Here is a 21,122-nt window from a genome sequence, read left to right as displayed (position 1 = left end):
CTTTACCTCACTAACTCTATCACACCTTTGCCTCACTAACCCTAACTCCATCACTCCTTTACCTCACTAACTCTATCACACCTTTGCCTCACTAACTCTAACTCTATGGGCCCTATCTTGCTTCCTGCGCAATTTACTTAATCAATGGCGCATGTGTCGTTGCTAGTTTGCAAATGGTGCAGAGCGTGCTTTTCCCTCCTGCGCCACCCGTCGGTAAATTAGGGAATGAACTTGTGCCCCAAGGGGCGGCTCAGCGAAAGGAGGAGGCGTGTTATGGCGCAAACGTTCCCTGGTGCTATTTTGACGTTTCATAAACCACTTGCGCCACAAACCAGAAAATACCTGGTGGTTTATAGTCAGTGGCGCGTTGTTCAGATGCTATTTTAAGGGCGCATGCATAATATTGCTTGTGCACCTCGCGCATTCACTTTGCTTCTCTCATCTACCTAGCCACACATTCTTGGTAAATTATTTGGGAAAGAACAGCTGATACAGCCGTAATAAGTTGTACTTTTAAATCAATGCATCTGCAAACATCGTACTGCAAACACATATTTTCTTGATACAGACATCGTGTACATGCACATAACTTTTAGGATTGATGAGTATTTGATCGTGAGAAAAACCTTGTTTTACTGCGAGTGAGTGTTAAAAAGAATTGATGAATGCGGGCGTGTGTGTGTGCGTCCATCTGTTTAAACACACGCAAACTAAACAAGTAACGCATAATACAGTCCATGGCAATGTATATTAACGTGGGGACACATGCATATTAGGAACACAAGTCGATAACGATAATGCATACAATACTGATAAGAAACTATGTTTATAATGTGTTGCGTATATCATTAAATAGAACCACAGTTACCGCATATCATATGTTATATCATTTTCTTTGCCGAAATTTATTTGAGGACTCAGTATTTCTGAAGTTGTGGAAGAAAACCTTATTCCATGTGTGAATTAGGCCATATTATTTGGCCCTAAACTGAGCCATTTGCAATTTGAAATTCATGTGCATTTGTCTCATCGTAGACTGCAGACGCGCTGTCAAAATATCAACTCGTCAGATTCAAATGTGCTCATGGCTCTTAAAGGGGATGGGAGCTGGCACTCTCATTGGTTTGTTGCACGTTACGCCCAAACCACACCTACGGGTAATTAGGCTACTTCAGACCAACCCTTTTTAGATATGCACCGGGCGCAAGGGTCATTTTTCGCGCCGGCGGCATCGCCGTAGAACCGCCCACAAAGCTACTTGCGCTTGGCGCTTCTCACTTGCGTTTCAAACCGTTAAAATAGGGCCCTATCACTCCTTTACCCCACCAACTCTCACATAACTCAGTGGAAAGCCTTCTGCTCTTCACATCGCTACTACCCAGGTGAAGACATGAGGCTAATGAGGAAGAAAGACCGGCAGGTCCCAGAGGTTCACTGGTCCAACACAATCTCCTCCCTTCTGGCTCCTCATTGGTTAACACACTTCCTCCTGGCTGTTCATTGGTCTCGCGTTGTTCTTGCTTTCGTGTTTATTAGTCCGTTCATCTGCTTCAGTGTCTAAGCCCTCTTCTCCCTCCCTTTGCTTCCAGGTCGTAGTGACGTCATAGTGATGTCCTAGTGACGCCATAAGGACATCAAAGTCACCTTTGACATCGCAGGAGGCCAGGGTTCACTGAGGCATCAGGTAAGAGACGCACACACACACACACACACACACACACACACACACACACACACACACACACACACACACACACACACACACACACACACACACACACACACACACACACACACACACAGACACATTGTGATCTGGGATCCTTTGTAAAGTGGTGGTACATCCAACACATTTGCTCTCTGAACCAGATGTGAGGCGATACATACATGATACAACCGGTGTGAGAAAAGCTAAAGATAGGATCAGTAGGTTAGCTCATGGCCTCTTCAACACCTCCACAGAATAGAAGACATCAGGCATATTTAGCAACCGAGGAAACGCGTTAGCAACAGATAAAAACAGCAACAATTGAAACAGGTTAGCAACAACTGAAACAGGTTAGCAACAACTGAAACACGTTAGCAACAACTGAAACAGGTTAAGAACAACTGAAAAAGGTTAGCCACAACTGAAACCTGTTAGCAACCGATAAAACTGTTAAGCAACAACTGAAACAGGTTAGCAACAAATTAAACAAGTTAACAACAACTGCAACAGGTTAGCAACAACTGAAACACTTTAGCAACCGATACAACTGTTTAGCAACAACTGAAACAGGTCAGCAACAACTGAAACAGTTTAGCAAAAACTGAAACAGGTTAGCAACAACTGAAACAGGTTAACAACAACTGAAACAGGTGAGCAACAGATGGTAGTTTAAATAGATTGTTATCTAAGGTGCTGGATGGGTCAATGAAACGGACATTAGAAATTATCTTCCAAGGCTAACATAAAAAAGTCATACATTTTAGATGCTCGTATTTAAATCAATGTTATTGCTTGGAAGGTTGCTTGGTATATAGGTATTCTCCCGAAGTAAATCTTCATCGAGATTTAGCCTAAATTCTGTGTGACAACAAGAGTTGGTTGCAGATGTGGCGACGCAAACCAAATGTCACAAGCCCTTAGAGATAAACCCTGTATTCTACAACACACGGGGAGATAACATATAAAGGCAGTCTGAATGTACTCTCATATAGAAGATACACATGAATGAAGGACCAAATGCTATATCAATGTGTTATATAACACACTGAGGAATTGATTAAAGGAAGTATTAATTCTGATGCATTATTTGATATAAAACACAGCTGATTTAGTGCCAATATCATCTGAATGTATCCTATAAAACCGGTGAATGTATTCCAGATAAAACAGGTGTAGGCATTCTATAAAACAGGTGAATGTATTCTATATTAAACAGGTGAAGGTATTCTATAAAACAGGTGAATGTATTCTATAAAACATGTGAATGTATTCTATAAAACAGGTGAATGTGTCTATAAAACATGTGAATGTATTCTATAAAACAGGTGAATGTGTCTATAAAACAGGTGACTGTATTCTATAAAACAGGTGAATGTGTCTATAAAACAGGTGACTGTATTATATAAAACAGGTGACTGTGTTCTATAAAACAGGTGAATACATTCTATAAAATAGGTGAATGTATTCTACAAACAGGTGGCTCTATAACTGTCCCTGTGTCTCAGACTGAGCCCAGCCAGGGCTGGTGTCGGTGTTAGCAGTAATGGAAAAATGTGTCCTCCAATCAGCGGTCGGTTCTCCGTCTGCGTCTCCGTTAGAACGTGGTGATGAAGTGGCTGTTAGCCCTTCCGGACCCTCCTGACCCCGGGTAATGGGGGCCGCGGCATCGGACGAACGCTGAGCGTGAGACACTGAAACTCTCTCCAGTGCCTCCTCTTTGGGGTCGAAATTATCTGCTGTGAGGGTTCCTCCTTAAAGCATCCGCTCGGCTGAGCTGTGACTACCATCGCTCTGAGAGATTACAAACGGCCGCATTAATAACCCAGCAGGAGAGTGCGAGATGGAGGGAGTTAGCAGGAGAGCGCTAGCAGGAGAGAGCTAGTTCTCTGCGGCACAGGGATGGTGAGCAGGGCTGGAGACGGATCACTATCATAGTTCTGAAGAGTGAAACACTGCTCACTACCATAGTGCTGTAGAGCTCATAAACATAGAGTTGTAGAGCTCACCACCATAGTGCTGTAGACTGCTCACCACCATAGTGCTGTAGAGCTCACCACCATAGTGCTGTAGAGCTCACAAACATAGAGCTGTAGAGCTCACTACTATAGTGCTGTAGAGCTCACTACTATAGTGCTGTAGAGCTCACTACCATAGAGCTGTAGAGCTCACTACCATAGTGCCGTAGAGCTCACTACCATAGTGCCATAGAGCTCACTACCATAGAGCTGTAGAGCTCACTACCATAGTGCTGTAGAGCTCACTACCATAGTGCTGTAGAGCTCACTACCATAGAGCTGTAGAGCTCCATACCATAGTGCTGTAGAGCTCACTACCATAGTGCTGTAGAGCTCACTACCATAGTGCCGTAGAGCTCACTACCATAGAGCTGTAGAGCTCACTACCATAGTGCTGTAGAGCTCACTACCATAGAGCTGTAGAGCTCACAACTATAGTGCTGTAGACTGCTCACTACCATAGTGCTGTAGAGCTCACTACCATAGTGCTGTAGAGCTCACTACCATAGAGCTGTAGAGTTCACTACCATAGAGCTGTAGAGCTCACTACCATAGCGCCGTAGAGCTCACTACCATAGAGCTGTAGAGCTCACTACCATAGTGCTATAGAGCAGGGCTGGAGGCTGCTCACTACCATTGCTTTGAGAGATTACAAAAGGCAGCATTAATAACCCACCATGCGAGCGGCAGCACTCTGCAGCCGGTGATGGATAGCTGCTCTCTGGGCGTCGAAGAGGAAGAGAGGAGGGAGAGAGGAGAAGGAGAGGCCTCTATTTGCTGCATTGATTTTATTAAGACTTACACCACAAATATGAAATATGGAGCTGAACTCGTTGCAACCAATTACAGGACTACAGGCGATAGATCTCAGCTTTGTCCCCCGTCAGATCACCGGACACACAACCGATGTATGGATAACAATAAACACACAGAAAACTTTATTTATGTCCACGTGAAATACACTTTTAATAGACATCTAGAGGTCTGTACGTTCTGGAAAGGAGATAAAGGTAGAAAAACAGCAGCTTGGGAACATGTGCCTATATACAACGCGCTGTTATACTAAACCAACTGTTCTATAATAAATAATGTGTTACTTTAGGTGGAGAGGAGGCGGTGTTACTAGGTGAAAAGGAGGTGTTTTTTGTTGGAGGGGATGAGATGTTTCGGGTGGATAGGATGTGTTTTGGGTGGAGAGGATGAGGTGTTTTGGGGGTTGGGGGATGTGGTTTGGTTGGATAGGAGGTGTTTTTAGGGGTGGAGAGGAGGTGTCTTGGGTGGGGAGGATATGTTTGTGGGGGTAGAGGATTTGCTTTTGGGTGGAGAGGATGTGGTGTGGGTGGGGAGGTGTGGTTTGGGTGGAGATGACATTGAAACAGAAGAGATCTACATCAGCAGATGGTAGCGGAGGCAGAGTGTTCCCATCTGGTCATTACTGGGAGAGGATGGTTAAGTGAGTGCTTCACACATATATACTCCTTTTAAATGCCTGCGTGATGAGCAGGACTTAGGCGATGAGATTCCGATTTGTGTTCGCTATGCCAAATTGATCCAATTGAGTTATGATACGTCCTGCTGCTAAGAGCCTGTTTCACATCTGGAGAGCAAATGAGGAAATATTTATAAAAGCCTTTTGCTGCCCATCCTATGTTCCTGAGAAATAGTCCGTAAACACGCACACACACAGAGACAAACACACACGCGCACACACACACACACACACACACACACGCACACACACACACACACACACACACACACACACACACACACACACACACACACACACACACACACACACACACACGCAACATTAAATATACTCTGATTTAGCAATTGGCATGAGCAATTATGAATCATTTCGGTTCCTTAGTTCCTACTCTTTGTTACGATGGTCACTAGATAACCAATAATTAAAGGATATAACATCGCAGGTCAGCATCTCTCTTAATAACACATTCAGTAGAGGACAGCTGAGGGGCTGGAGGACTTTAGGAGGAGCCCAGCCCCCCCCCACCCCCTGATATGAGACCCCCCAGTAACACTGGAGTCCTTCAGACCTCTGGGGACCTCCATTACAGGCCCTCGGGTGGGTGGGGAACCTAACCTCCAACCTCATTAAGCATGGAGGTTGTTCCTGCTTCAGCGGAAAGAACTCCACCTGCACGCACACGCATACGCCAACACATGCACGCACGCACACACACACATACACACACGCACATGCAAACGCACGCACACGTGTACACACACATACACACAGACGCACACACATGCAAACGCACGCACACCCTCACACACACACAGTAATATATTACCAAAGCTGTTATATGGATAACATTTACTAGTAATAAGTTTAACTAGAGCTTCTGTAGAGAGAGGGCCTCTCTGCTCCACTAATGAACCCGGAGAGCCTACAGTACCGGATGTGACCACCAGGTGCAGCGCAAGATGCATGGGGGTGGTTGGAGCTCAACGCTATCGACTGAGAGTAGACAGAGGTCTGCTTCAGTGGTGCACAAGCATCTGGTTGAGCCATGTGGGTAACACGACCGGGGGCCGTGTTCACACCGTGACGTACCGATCCAGAATCGATGGATGTGAGGAGACGTGTGTTTAATCCCGCTAGCTGTGAATAACGAACGAGACGCTGGGCGATAATCCCCTCTGATCGCTCCAAGGTTCTCCGTAAATAGCTGCATTTGAATAAAGTGGGAAGTTATTTAACATCTGAAAAACATATTTCCCGCCCTTAAGGGTCGTGGCTGACCGGGGGCGGCAGGTCTCAGTGAGGGACTGCGCTGGGATCCGACAGTTGGCCGCCATCTTGGCGAGGTCAGCGGTACTGTCGTCCGTAGGCAGGATGGAACGATCTTAATGGATTAAAACGGCCCTTTTCACCTCCATGCTCCAGGATCTAATGAATTGATTGCCATTAAAAGTGTGTGCTCTTATCCATCGTCAGAAAACGACAACGACGGCACAATCAGAAAATGATGACCTCTTCAAACTGAGGTTTTATTTGAAGTCCCCCCAGGCTCGTTCCCCTCCTCCCTCCCACGCCCCGACAGCCCCCCCCCTGTTCGCTTTGACAGACAGGTGACGTACATTTACATTTAGGGCATTTAGAAGACGCTTTTATCCAAAGCGACTTACAATAAGTACATTTCTCATAAGAAGTGCCACAATATATCGCTGTCGGTACAGTAAGGATGTACCGACAGCGATGGACCTGTGACGTGGGTGACGCTAGGTTAGCTCTGTCTGATACCTGAAGCTAGGTTAGCTCTGTCTGATAATTTAACTCCAGCTGAAGCTAGGTTAGCTCTGTCTGATACCTGAAGCTAGGTTAGCTCTGTCTGATACCTTTACTCCACCTGAAGCTGGGTTAGCTCTGTCTGATACCTGAAGCTAGGTTCGCTGATCCCACCTACAGTGTCTTGGTCTGCTCCCTTGACCCTGACCCCCACACCTCAGACCCCAGGCCTACAGTATCTCCCCTACCTGGACCCTAACACCTCAGACCCCCTGCCGACGGTACCCTACCAACAGCATCCCCGGTACTGTATGACTGAGCAGCGAGTGGCCCCGCTCGCACACAACCTCGTCTCCTCGGCAAAAAGCATGGTTGCCTAGCAACAGCGCAGTCAACACATAAGTGTGGAAATGAGTGTGTGTGCTGTGAGCGCCTCCTCTTCCTCCTCCTCGCGCGGCTCCTGCAGGTGTGCAGCGCTGTGCGTTCCACTGAAGGGTGCGGAACATTGTTCTCCTCGAGGGTAGGAGAACGTCGTTGTTGTGATCCTCGCTGTTCAGACGGAGATCTCGTTGCGTGACGACGGGGGAGAGGAGCGTCACCTGTCTCTCCCCGCTCGTTCACAGCACGATGGAAACAGACAGAAATACTCCTGATCTCCCAGGATCTAACCATCTCCCTATTCTCTGTTTGGTATGAATAGTGGGTCGCATGGTAATGAGCAGAACATCTGTCGTCGTGGCGATGGAGGAAACAGCTGGGTACCACATTGACGGTCGGGTAATGATGGGTAATGATGGGTAAGGTTTTATAGGTGATGCGAACGATGGGTAACCTTAACTAAAGGTAATGTAGGGTAAATAAGTTGTTATAGGTAATGCTAAGGATAGGTCATCTTAAATTGAGGTAATGAAAGGTAAGTGGAAGAAATGGCAGTGATGGGTAATGAAAGGTTATGTTAAAGGTTGGGTATGGGATTTGCGAAACGCCAGCATATTTTGAAAACACACAACTCAAATGGTCCTTCCCCCTCTCCTTCAACGCTGACTCTGACTCCACCCATTCCAAGTATATGGACGCCCAATCATGCACGAGCGCGAACACAGATGCGCGAGATCGAGCCAGGCTAGCTAGGTTGGAGTTTAGGGTTGTCTCCTAGTGCTAGGTCCAAATGTGGATTAGCTAGTTAGCTAGCTCAAGTAGATTTTCATGTCAGTACTTCTAACTCAGTGGCTGTAAGTGGGTTATGATAAGGATTTCAAGTAATTTTGCAAAAATGGCCAAAAAAGAGAATTCCATACCCAACCTTTAATGAAAGGTATTGATAGTTATAGGTCATGCAAAGTAATGATAATTATAGTTAATGATTGGTAATTATAATGATAGGAAATCATGTGTAATGATCAATAATGAAGGGTGATCCTATCCTATCCTGACAGGTTAGGATAATGAACGGTAGCGATGATCAGAGACAATGATAGGTAATAATAATGACAGGAAATCATTTGGAATGCTCGATAATTAAAGGTGATAGTGATGATAGAATGAAGATTAATTATGATGACAGGTAAGGATAATGATTGGGGATGATACCTATAATTAATGATAGGTAATGATAATGACAGGAAATCATTGGTAATGATGGGTGACGGTGATGATAAAATGAAGGTGGATTATGATGAGAGGTCAGGATAATGAGTGGTGATGGTGATGATGCAAATGAGAGGTAATGATGGGTAATGGTACTGACGTGTAATGCTGGGAAAGGGTTATGCCCAGCTCTGTGCAACACATCAAGCATCACTACAGACAGCTCGCCGCTAGAGGATGAGAGGGTTTGGATCCGAGAACCAGCCAGGAGACGCATTGACTTGTTGCTTTGAAGTCTCTAAGGCCTCGCTTTCTACTTCCCCCTGAAGAAGAACCGTCTAAGTTTGGGTTTGTGAGTGAATTCAGCTGCTGATGATCTCTGTGTTTATCTCGCGAGGATTCTGCCCAGTCAGAGTGCATCTGTTTGTTACTTTAGATTTAATTACCCTGAATTTGCTGGCCACTCACTTTGGTTTACATTACATATTAGAGTGTAGAGTTTGTCCACGTTGTGATGTAATTCAGAGGGAAGTAGCTCTTGCTCCTTGTACATTATTCATTTAAGTGCAAATGAGCGTGTGGCGTAGCCAGGAAGCTCCGCGTGGAAAGGACTTTGAAGGATCTGGGATCTGCTAGTGCTCGGCTAGCTCTCATTAGCAGTGCTGTGATTCTGGAGATAATCACAGGGTTTGCTGAGAAAAGCAGCGGCTCACATCAAACTGAATGAGGAAGATAAGCTCCACAGTCTCCTCTTCATCAGCTGGGCATCCGTCTCACTGCAGAAGGACACCAGACAGCGAATCCAAACACGACGCGCTTCAGCTAACAGCGGCGGCCATTTTGGGAAGGCAGAAGGGTTGTGGTCCTGACTTACAGATCGCTTTAAACGCTGACACTTGTGGTTCATTACCTAATTAGCAAGTCCTCTGCACTCCACTACGGTATGAAGGCCTTTAAAACAAGTATAATAATTTGCCTTCTGTTTAATTATTTTATGATAAAATAAATATGAAGCAATAAAATATGTATCCTGTAGAACAGGGATATTAACGAGCAGTGAACACAAGCAGTCTAATATTGTTATTAACAACACATTCATTATAATGCTATTATTAACATCACATCCAGTATAATGTTATTATTAACAACTTATCCATTATAATGTTATTATTAACAACAAACCCAGTAGAATGTTATCATTAACATCACATCCAGTATAATGTTATTATTAACATCCAGTATAATGTTATTATTAGTGTGTTGTTTCTAAGCAATGGTTGCTGTAGGCGGGGCCTGCAAGTTTTGGGCATTGCCTGTACATTATTGGCGTGGCCTGTATCTCTAATGAGAGGTTGTCCTCCAGAAGAGGGAGGGGAACGTGTCACGTGTCCTGCGTCCAACTAGCGCAGAGCCGGCTGTCACTGCTCATTAGTGACGGTTCTGGGTTTGAACATGAGTAATGACACGGCGGCCCTGCAGGTGTGCCGCCCGCTGTTCCATGCGACGGAGCCACGCTCCACAGCCCAGACTACAAACCGTTAACCGGTGTGAGGTGTCAGCGGCCCCCTTCATTAGAGACAGAGTTCCCCTCTGAGGGGGATTCACGTCAGGGTGGACCTGCTGGGTCTCCTGATCAAGGTGGGGGGGGGTTGGAGGAGGAGAGGAAAGGAGGAGAGGAGGAGAAGAGGAGAGGCTTGCTCGTACGTTCAAATGCCTTTCTGAACACTGCTTCTCTGTCTCTTTCCTCACCCTGTCCACCTCCCTCCCTCCCCCTCCTCCCTCCTTCATCCCCCCTTCCCTCCCTCCTCACCCTGGCTCCTCCCTCCCTCCTCTCCTCCCTTCTTACCCTGTCCTCCTCCCTCCCTCCCCCCGCCACACACGCAAGCTTTTCACCAATCGGAGAACCAGACCATGTTAGGCTGAACCAATGTGTAGATGTAAGGGTCGTATGGAACGGATTATCCGTGACTAGGTGACCGGTTGACCAAGTGACCGGTTGACCAGTAGACCAGGTGACCGGTTGACCAGGTGACCAGGACTAGGACCAGGTGAGACCCCATGGCTGACCTCCACAGCGCGGGTGTCAGGGCGTGTGGACCAGCGGACGAGGGGACAGCGATGCCACAGTATTTTGCCGTCTGCTTCTGAGGACGATGATTGGTCGTGGAGTTGGACGGTTCTGTATTCTGGTGTGTGTTCCTCTGTTCCTGCTGCTTGTTACCGGCTCCTGTGTTGAGTCGCGGGCTGCGCTGACAGGACGCCGCCGGCTGAGGCAGAGTGGAGGAAATGTTGCACATTAGGTCTGAGCGGTGATGAGGCCATGGCCGCCGTGTTATCTGGAACGCACAGCTCACCGCCAGAGCGCCCACTGCCAGTTGTATTAAACTATCTATATATATAGATAAATATATATATATATATATATAATGTTCCACACACTGATGAGTCACACAGGCTTGACGGAATAACAAACAAACTCCAATTGTCTCTAAACAATCAAGATGTCACTTTTTGTACTGAGATCACTGTTCAAAAAGAGACAAGTGAAATCACTGGATAGCACCTCGTAGCAAAGCAAGAAGCCTAAGCCTTAACACTTAACCATATTCCTCTACTTTATTTTCAGAGTATTCCTTAAAATGTCTTAATCTGTTCTTAATATTAAGTGATAGACCTAACCCTAACTACCTCGGTAATGTTAGAATACCTTTAACTACCTCTGTTATGTTGGGATACCTTTAACTACCTCTGTAATGTAAGGATACATTTAACTACCTCTGTTATGTTAGGATACCTTTAACTATCTCTGTTATGTTAGGTTACCTTTAACTACCTCTGTTATGTTAGGATACCTTTAACTATCTCTGTCCTCATGTTAGGAGACCTTTAACTTCCTCTTTTATTTTAGGATACCTTTAACTTCCTCTGTTATGTTAGGATACCTTTAACTATCTCTGTTATGTTAGGATACCTTTAACTATCTCTGTTATTGTAGGATAACTTCAACTAACTGTTCAGATCAGTGAATGTCTGAACAGAGGTTCCAGAGGAGGAGATGCCTGGATGATGGCGGTGGTTTGTGGTTCTACCATCGGCTTTCCGGTATTCCGTGTTCTTTAGGGTCAGAAAGGAGTTTTAATTAACGGTCTTTCAGGAAAACCCAGTTAATCGAGAGTGAGCAGTTGAAGGTTAATTCAAATCCCCGAGCGGCGTTTCTCGTAGCGTAAGTCTCATGGTTGTACGAGTGTAGCGTGAGCTGCCTACTCATCCAAGGGCAGCTTGTGTAACACACCAAAGACCCTCCCCCACCTCCTCCACCTCCTCCATTTAGACTCCGATGGTGTAGCAGTTGAGCAGTTAAACACTGACCTCAGCTCCACCACGTCAAGTGTTTTTTTTATCACAAACGATGGACTACATAACCTGACTGAAGCCATGTTTTATAACATGTTTTATAACATGACTGAAGCCACGTTTCATTACATGGCTGAAGACATGTTTTATAGCATAACTGAAGCCATCTTTCATAACATGTTTCATAACATGACTGAAGACGTGTTTGTAACATGTTTTATGACATGAGTGAAGACATGTTTTATGACATGACTGAAGCCATGTTTTATGACATGTTTCAAATCATGACCGAAGACATGTTTTATAACATGTTTTAATAACATGACTGAAGACATGTTTTGTAACATGCCTTGAGCAATGTTTTATAACATGTTTTGTTTTATAACATACCATCTGGACTGAATCCAGATGGTATGATGCTAACTAATAGAGATTGCTTGATGTTAACGATAGAGAGGATGTTATTGATAGAGGAGATGATTTTAACAATAAAGAGGATGTTATTGATAGAGAGGAGGTAATGTTAACGATAGAGAGGATGTTATTGATAGAGAGGAGGTGATGTTAACGATAGAGAGGATGTTATTGATACAGAGGAGGTGATGTTAATGATAGAGAGGATGGTATTGATAGAGAGGAGGTGGGTAAAGCCTGATGGAACATGACGAGAAGGTGCTGGCTGCTCTTGAGTCATGTTGGTGTCATGTTAAGTAAAGACGCTAAAGACACCTTCAATTACACAGGTTAATTAACAGACATCAGTCATCCCTCCATCAGGACCCCTTCACTCATAGCCTTGTCATAACCAGAGTTTACTACTATCGTTACTGCTACTACTACTAAAGTAGGGTTAGGGAAGTAGTAGGAGTACTGTAATACTACTACTACTATAAAAATACTACACCTTTATTGGGTTATTGTCGCCCTGACTGTCTGCTTGCCCTTGTGTTGACCTCTGACACGCAGTTTTCCTCCCTTCATCTCTCTCATTCACACTATTCTTCCTCTGGCACTCTGTGCCTCTCTCTCTCTCTCTCTCTCTCTCTCTCTCTCTCTCTCTCTCTCTCTCTCTCTCTCTCTCTCTCTCTCTCTCTCTCTCTCTCTCTCTCTCTCTCTCTCTCTCTCTCTCTCTCTCTCTCTCTCTCTCTCTCTCTCTCTCTCTCTCTCTCTCTCTCTCTCTCTCTCTCTCTCTCTCTCTCTCTCCACACTGTCTCTCTGTCCCATTTTATCTTTTGCCTTCTAAATCCCTCTCTATCTCCCTCCCTTATTGTGACTCCTTACCTGGCTCTGTGTGTGTGTGTGTGTGTGTGTGTGTGTGTGTGTGTGTGTGTGTGTGTGTGTGTGTGTGTGTGTGTGTGTGTGTGTGTGTGCGCGCTGCGGTACTAGTGACCTACTTTCCTGACAAAAAGAAGCACAGAGGAGGTGGGGGGGAAGGGGGGAGGGGGAGGGAGGTGGGAGAACAGGGTGAGGTGGGAGATCGGGAGGGAGGGAGGAGGACGGGGTGAGGGAATGGGAGGGAGGAGGGGAGGAGGGAGGAGAATAGGGTGAGGAGGGAGGCGGGGAGGAGGGAGGAGAACAGGGTGAGGAGGGATGGGAGGGAGGAGGACGGGGTGAGGGGGGAGGGAAGGAAGGGGCTAGGCCTAGAGGGGGGAAGGCGCGATGGCTTCCTGTTCTCAGGTCTGTAGATTAATTACGCTGCTCATGTCGGTAACGCCAGACTCCTCACGACCATCAATAATGCATCCCACTGTCCCTCCATTTAATCTGGACCCAGCCTTCACCTGATACCTCCTCCTCCCCTTCCTCCCTCCCTCCTCTCCTCCTCCTCCTCCCTCTCTACTCTCCCCCCTCCTCCCTCTCTCCCCTCCCCCCTCCTCCCCTCTTCTGCCCTCCCCCCCTCCTCCCCCCTCATTCCCCTCTACTCTCTCCCCTCCTCCTCGCCTCTCTTCTCTCCTCCCCTCTAATTTCCTCTCCCTCCACCTCTTCTCCTCTCTCTACTCCTCTCTCCCCCCCTCCTCCCTCTCTCCTCTCTTCTTCTCTCCTCCTCTCCTATCTTCTCTCCTCCCCCCTCATTTCCTCTCCTCCTCCCCTCTCCTATCCTCTCTCTGCTCCTCTCTCCTCCTCCTCCCTCCCCCCTGCTGAGTGGAGCCTCATTGTCTCCCTGTCCACTGTGGGATTCAGCCCCCCCCCCCCCCCCCCCCCCCCCAGCTAGCTGATACTCCAGAGCCATCTGGGTTTACTGCTGCAGAGAGGAGGAGGGGTCAGGGGGAGTGGGCGGAGTCAGGGTTAGGGAGTAGAGTCAGGTTTAGGCAGTAGAGTCAGGGTTAGTGAGTGGAGGGGAGTCAGGGTTAGGTAGTTGAGAGCTGGAAAAAGGGATTGTTACCTGAGGCAGGTAGGTAATCTGAACTTGACCCTAACTATCAACTCTGACCTTGTCTCTGAACTCTGACCCTAACTCTGAACCCTGAGCCTAAACCTGACTTCTGACCCTTACTCTGAACTCTGACCCTAACCCTGAACTCTGAATTCTGACCCTAACTCTGAGCCTAACCCTGAACTCTCACCTTAAACCTGAGCCCTGACCCTAGCTCTGAACTCTGACCCTAACAGTGGACCCTGACCCTAACTCTGACCCTAACTCTGAGCCCAACTCTGAACTCTGTCACTAACCCTAAACCCTGACCCTAACTCTGAACTCTGACCCTAACCCTGAACTCTGACCCTAACCCTGAACTCTGACCCAAATTGTGAGCCTACCTCTGAACTCTGACACTAACCCTGAAATCTGACCCTAACTCTGAATAATAGTACCTTTGAATGCACTTATATTGGTGGGCAGGAAGTTCATTACCTTCACTAAAATACGGTTGTGCTTGTTATGCAGCCTTTAGAGACTAGCAGGGTGTAGAATGTACTTTTAATGCTACTTTTAATACTGTTATTGAGATATTCTATATCTTAATACTGTGTTCTTTAGATAATTTGTACCTTAAAAGCGGCCTATTTTAAAACCTCTAAAGAGGTCGACTGTGTTCATTAGATACTCCATCATGTGGATGCTCTGTAGTTAGGTTCAGGTAATGTAAATTTACCTTGTTTCTGTAATAACAATTACCAGAGCAGTAGTAGTGTGTGCGTGAGCGTTTGTGTACATGTGCGTGAGCGTTTGTGTACATGTGCGTGTGTGTGTGTGTGTGTGTGTGTGTGTGTGTGTGTGTGTGTGTGTGTGTGTGTGTGTGTGTGTGTGTGTGTGTGTGTGTGTGTGTGCGTGTTTGATTGTGTCTGAGCATGTTGATCATGGCTGTATTTTATTCTATTCTGCGGTGGTAATTCTCCACAGTAAATGGTGTCGTAAGGTTAATGTTGATTTAATAAGCAATTCATTTCAAGCTGTTGTTCTGGAATTACAGAGTAAAACAAGATTAGATATTCGAACATTTTGCTTTGCCCTGAACCAATGAAGAAAATCAGATTATGTTGGGAAAAATATCTTAATGTAGATAGCTTTATGACATAGGTAGCTATGACGAAGGTAGCTTTATAATGTAGATAGATATATCTAGAGCTTAATAGCATAGGTGTTTATATAACGCAGATAGCTTTATAATGTATATAGCTGCACCATCTAGAAAGCTTAATAGCATAGGTTGTTATTTTACGCGGATAGCTATTTAATGCAGGTAGGTATCTACAAACATAGTATGTTAACGTTGGTGGCTAAATAATGTAGCATCTAAAAACTCTTCTCACCCTAACACTAGCTCAGAGCTAACAGCGCTAGGTAACTTGAGAGTGGAGCATCTATAAGGTAGATATGTATGTATCAGGTTAGACCAATCAGTGATCTGCTCATTGTGTCTCGTCCCGGTCGTCTGGTGATCGGCCGACACACGTTGTCTCTGCTTACGTCCTGGTCCTTCATCACGGAGAGGAGGAACAATGCATCACGCTGAGCTGACAGTTTGTGTGTGTGGGACGCCAACTGGGAAGCACACACACCTGTCAGATAAGATAAGGATAGGATAACACCGCCACTCCAGTGAGGCCAGCTCCCCTTATTGGGTCCTGATTGTTATTACTGCAGTAACTCGTTTAGGTGGAGCTAGCACATGTTAGGACGTCCGCCCACCAAAGCTTGCAGGTGGAGCGCGTCTTCTCCAGCGTGTGAGGGCCGACATTTGGCTCAGGAGGTAGAGCGGGTTAAATAGTTACCGGAAGGTTGCTAGTTCAATCCCCTGCTCCTTATAGCTGGCTGACGCCCTTCGTGGTTAACTCTGCTGTCGGTGTCTGATTGTATGTATAAATGGGTGAAATGTATGTGAATGGATGAATGTTAGGCACTATTGTAAAGCGCTTTGAGTGGCCACTGGTTAGAAAACCACGTTGTCCAATCAGAGAGCCCCACGGTGTGGTGTCTGACGAGCTTACAGCCTTGTGGGGTTTGTGTTTCCTGTCTGTTTTCCTGCCGCTGCCCTGTATCGGAGCCGTCTGCACAGCTGGTCCAGTTAGCCGGCTGCGGTGAGGGAGTCTGCACCAGTTAATGTTCCTCTGGTGGGAAGGCGAGGACACTGGGAGGTCCAGACTCCTCCTGCAGCTCCACTAGAGAAGGACTAGAGGTACTATGAGAGGAAGAGGAAGAGTAGAGGTACTGTTAGAGGTTATGAGTTAAAGGTAGAGTAGAGATCATGACAAAGTTAAAGGTAGAGTAGAGGTCATGACAGAGTTAAATGTAGAGTAGAGGTCATGACAGAGTTAAAGGGAGAGGTGAAGGCTTAAAGGTAATGCCAGACCCTTCATGTCGGAGACTCAGAGCACAAATCTTCTATTTCCCGAGGCTGCCTTATAAATAAAAAAGCTACTCTCTTGTTTCCAGATAAATGGACAGAAGCCCTAAGGGAGGGGGAGACGGTGTCTTTGTAAACTCAAGAGCTAAACTCCACAGCAAAGCTGCAAGTGTTGAAAAGAGAAGGTCGTTTTTGCTCATCTCAACCACTTCTCGTTCCGTCTGTTGCACCTTCTCAGGGAAAGATACCCTAACCTCACACCGCTCTCAGTAGTTAACCAGTCATCAAATATTCACCATGTCTTTAGTTAACATGTTATCTAATATTTACTACCTCTTAAGTTAAACTGTTATCTAATATAATATATTTGATTAGTATAATAATATATTATATCTAATATTCAATACACCTATAGTTATCCTGTTATCTAATACAACAAATCTGATTATTATAATAACCTAATATTCAATATATATTATTCAATATGTCATGCATTATGTGAAACCGTTAATCGGTAGAAGAGCTCATCCTGAACAGTGCCATGAACTGCTCCGCCTCTGAGGGGGTCGACCCCGTGGTGTCCAGGCCGAGGTCGGTAGAACCCTCAGGAACCTTTCGGAGAACCTGAACCACTTGGTCTTCAACACGCATAATGACACGCAGTAACACACTCTGAGAGCTCAGCCCTGCTGTCCACAAAGGTCAGCAGTAAAACACCCCCAGCGTCAGAGATAATACCCCCAACACCGGGTCAGGGCTGGGGGGGGAACACCAACGACACGTCTCTATAGGTCAGGGCCCGTCGCTAGCGTTAACCTTAGCTCTCAAAATATCTCCTTGGAAAAACAGAAAGCTTTTAATCTGAACCATTTCTAACTCAGCATTACGGTTAATGGTTTAATAATCATAATTATAAATAATTTATTATGATTATATATTGCTTATCATTTGAGCTGGAATAGCAGTGGATTATTCAAACCGCTAACATTAGCACTGTTAGCATTAGCACTGCCAACATATATATATATATATATATATATATATATATATATATATATAAATAAACCCTGCTTGCTCTCTCCAGCCAGGACTAGACTGACTTAAAGAATCCTTTAGATTCAAGTAAAGACAGAGAGCAGAAGAGATTAAGAGTTTAAAACTAAACAGAAAGTACATCTCTGTGATTGACAGGCAAGATGGATTCCCTGAACCAATCAGCGAAAAGTTGCCCTTATTGGTAGGAATTATACGGGAGCGGTCAAAATCTAAAGTGGTTCACAGGAGGCAGGCGCTGTGGACTGAAACAGATTCTCACCGCACATTTCACTCTCTAATCGCTGACGGATTGGGAGGCTATTTCTAACTAATTGAAGTCAAAGAATAGCTCTTTAATCTTCCCTAGCGTTCAGGTCCAGGCTGCTGTACAGGAGGCATCTCCAAGAGTCCACACTAAAGTGATAAAAACATTTGCTGTTAGCCGTTAGCCATTAGCCATTAGCCGGTAGCTGTTAGCCGCTAGCTGCGGCAGAGGGGCCGCCCATCAGGTCTGATGGGGGACCCTCTGATTGGATGTTATACGTCCTGGCACTTATAGTACTTAGCATTGTGTAGCATCTTATCCTGGCTTCCTTTTTGTAGGAGAATGGGTTAACCTAGCGATTGTTATTGCTTGACACGTCTATCAACATCTTTACTGTACCGACAGCAATATGTTGCTTCTCTTTCTTCTGAGAAAAGTAGCCTATTTACTGTAAGTCGCTTTGGATAAAAGCGTCTGCTAAACGCCCTTGACTTAAATGTAAATAAAAAGACTGAATGACACTCATAAATCCCACAAAGAGATTCCTCTCTCTTAGCTATTCTGGAGTCATTCTGGGGTCATTCTGCTATCCTTCAGCCGTTAATAAAACCAAACAACAAACTAACTTACGGACCGACTAACGAGGTTCAGATCCTCTCTCCAGGCTGGGGGGGGTCTGATGTTCAGCATTCTTGGAGCCACCCCCCCCCCCCCCTGGGGTTCTGTTCTATTTGACTTCCTTCTCTCTGAGACCTCACCTGACGTCATTTGAAGCGGTTTGCGTCTGCGTTGATGCTGTTTTATAAACCCTGGTGTTCCTCTTGTGTTCCAGAAGAGCCGGGGGAACCGGGACAGACCTCCAAACAGCGGGCCATGGCACAGAGGACCCCTGCTGCTCAGAGCGGTGAGTGGGGAGGGACCCCTACAGAGACCCCCTAGTGGGAACACCTAGAGAGACCCACTAGAGGGACCCCCTAGTGAGCCCCTAGGCTATAGGGACCCCTAGAGAGACCCCCTAGTAGGACCCCCTAGAGCAGGCATCTCCAAACGGCGGACCGCGGTCCGGGTCCGGACCAAGTGACGTTCCTATCCGGACCCATGACCAATTAAAAATAATAATAATATATATATATATATATATATTTTTTTTTTTATGATTTCACTATACAAAGCATGATTATGTTAGTAAAATAATTTCTCACTGAAATACAAATTGAAAGGCAGAATAGTCTGTTGTACAGCATAAAAACAGCAAAAAGCAATGATCTTCACAAAGCGAAGATCATGCACTCACCGAACTCCCCCCCTCCCTCCGTCTGTCACGGCATGTGCGTAATAGCGTCACTCAAATAATAGCCAATAAAAATTTTTGTTTACCGGAAGAGCGATTTGGAATGAGAAAATGGCTTGCTCGAAAATAAGGAAATTTGACCCCGAAAACAGACATTTTAGAGATGAATAGACTGACCAATACATGTTCATTCTCCCGCAAGGCAGTACAAAACCTTTGTTGTGTATTTTATGTGTTGAAACCATGGCGCTGGAATATGCGGCATTACGAATCCAAACAAAGATCCTTCGAGGAAAAGTATCCCCAGAAGTCAGAAGTAAGAGTGTGGAAAATATCCGAGCTGAGAGCTCAGTATGAGAGGTCTACGCGTATCTTCACATACTCATTTACAGGCCAGCAACTGGCAAATGAATGCTCACTTAAGATTGCATGGATTTTGGGGCAACATAAAAAAACTTTCAGTGACACGACTGTTGTGAAGGAGTGCTTGAACGCCGCTGCCGAGACGTTACTTGAAGGTAAACAAAGGGATGAATTGTGTGAAAAAATAAAGCAAATCCCAATGTGAGCTGCAACGACAACCAGAAAATCCGAAATGTTATCAGATGACGCACTGTCAGCTTCATGCGGCTGTTCAGAGTGCCCCATCCTTAGCCATTGATCTGGATTGGTCTTCAGATGTAACGGATATGCCCAGCTTTTGGTTGTGCGATTGTTTTATCAAGACAAGAAAGAGATCTGTGAGTACCTGTTGGGTCTAACACCACTTGAGACACTGTTTTGCTTGCTTGAAATGAAGGCCTAATGCACCTCTTTTGTGTTTATTTGAAATGTAGGCCTGGTGTACCTGTTCTGCTTACTTCACATGTAGGCCTTATGCACTTTTTATGTTTACTTGAATTACAGGCCTAATGTACCTGTTTTGTTTACTTGAAATGTTAATATGCGTTACTTTGTCTTACTAGTCTTTCATGGTTAAAAGTAAGCTATTTGGAAATTGGAAATAAATACACCTGAAATTATAAGGTAATATGCTGATTGTATATATATGTTGATTGTATTTGACAAAAGAAGGCTATTATGACGTGGTGTTTCGGACCTTCCTTGGAAGGAATTTTTAGTAACTGGACCTTGTTAAATTTTAATTGAAGACCCCTGCCCTAGAGCGACCCCCTATAGGGACCCCTAGAGGTACCCCCTAGAGCAGGGCTCTACAGTGCGCCCATTTCACTCGTATTTGCAAGTGAATATTTCGGCGTGCGAACGAGAAAAACAAAACAGGAGCACGCGTGCGAGTGACTTCTCCTAACGCTAAGTAACGCGTTAAGTAACCTAACTACTTTTTCATGTAAAATAGATAGTCGATAGAAAGGGCTTTAAAGAGATTGTCAAAACACTCGATCCCAGGTACGCGTTACATGCCCGCACACACTTCAGCCAAATTGAGATGCCAAAACTATACGGTAAGGTCCTCAAGCAAGTGGAGAAACAAATCCATACTTCTAAACATCAGTGTGTTTCAGAGATAGAAGTAACTTGAATTAAAAAAATATATATATATGCAGTTTTGCTGCCTTACCAGTATTTTACCCCTTCAGAAGCATTTATATCGAAATTAGCAGATACAATTAACATTGGTACCTTGATATAATACCGTTACCGTTTATGCCTCAAATCATACCGTGGTATAATTTTTTGTCCATACCGTACAGCCGTAATTTGAAGGAACTATCTAATGTTATATTCAAGGGAAGTCAATCTTTTTGGAGCAAAAATAACAGCTATTTGTTTGCTTGATTCAACTAACGTTAGTTGAATATGTTTTGA

The 21,122-nt window shown here is 45.2% G+C and overlaps 1 protein-coding gene across 1 annotated transcript in view; it reads left to right on the top strand.

The window, feature by feature from the left end:
- The window catches only part of lingo2 (leucine rich repeat and Ig domain containing 2), an 81,034-nt gene that overhangs the window by 33,818 nt on the left and 26,094 nt on the right, over positions 1-21,122 (top strand). The window contains exons 2-3 of the mRNA XM_030368938.1: positions 1,590-1,684; positions 18,837-18,908. The gene's annotated coding sequence lies outside the window, so the exon portion shown is untranslated. The remainder of the gene's footprint in view (positions 1-1,589; positions 1,685-18,836; positions 18,909-21,122) is intronic.

The sequence above is a fragment of the Gadus morhua genome, chromosome 10 (assembly GCF_902167405.1).
Source record: "Gadus morhua chromosome 10, gadMor3.0, whole genome shotgun sequence".
NCBI classification, from domain to species: Eukaryota; Metazoa; Chordata; class Actinopteri; order Gadiformes; family Gadidae; genus Gadus; species Gadus morhua.
This window is presented reverse-complemented; position numbering and strand designations above follow the sequence as displayed.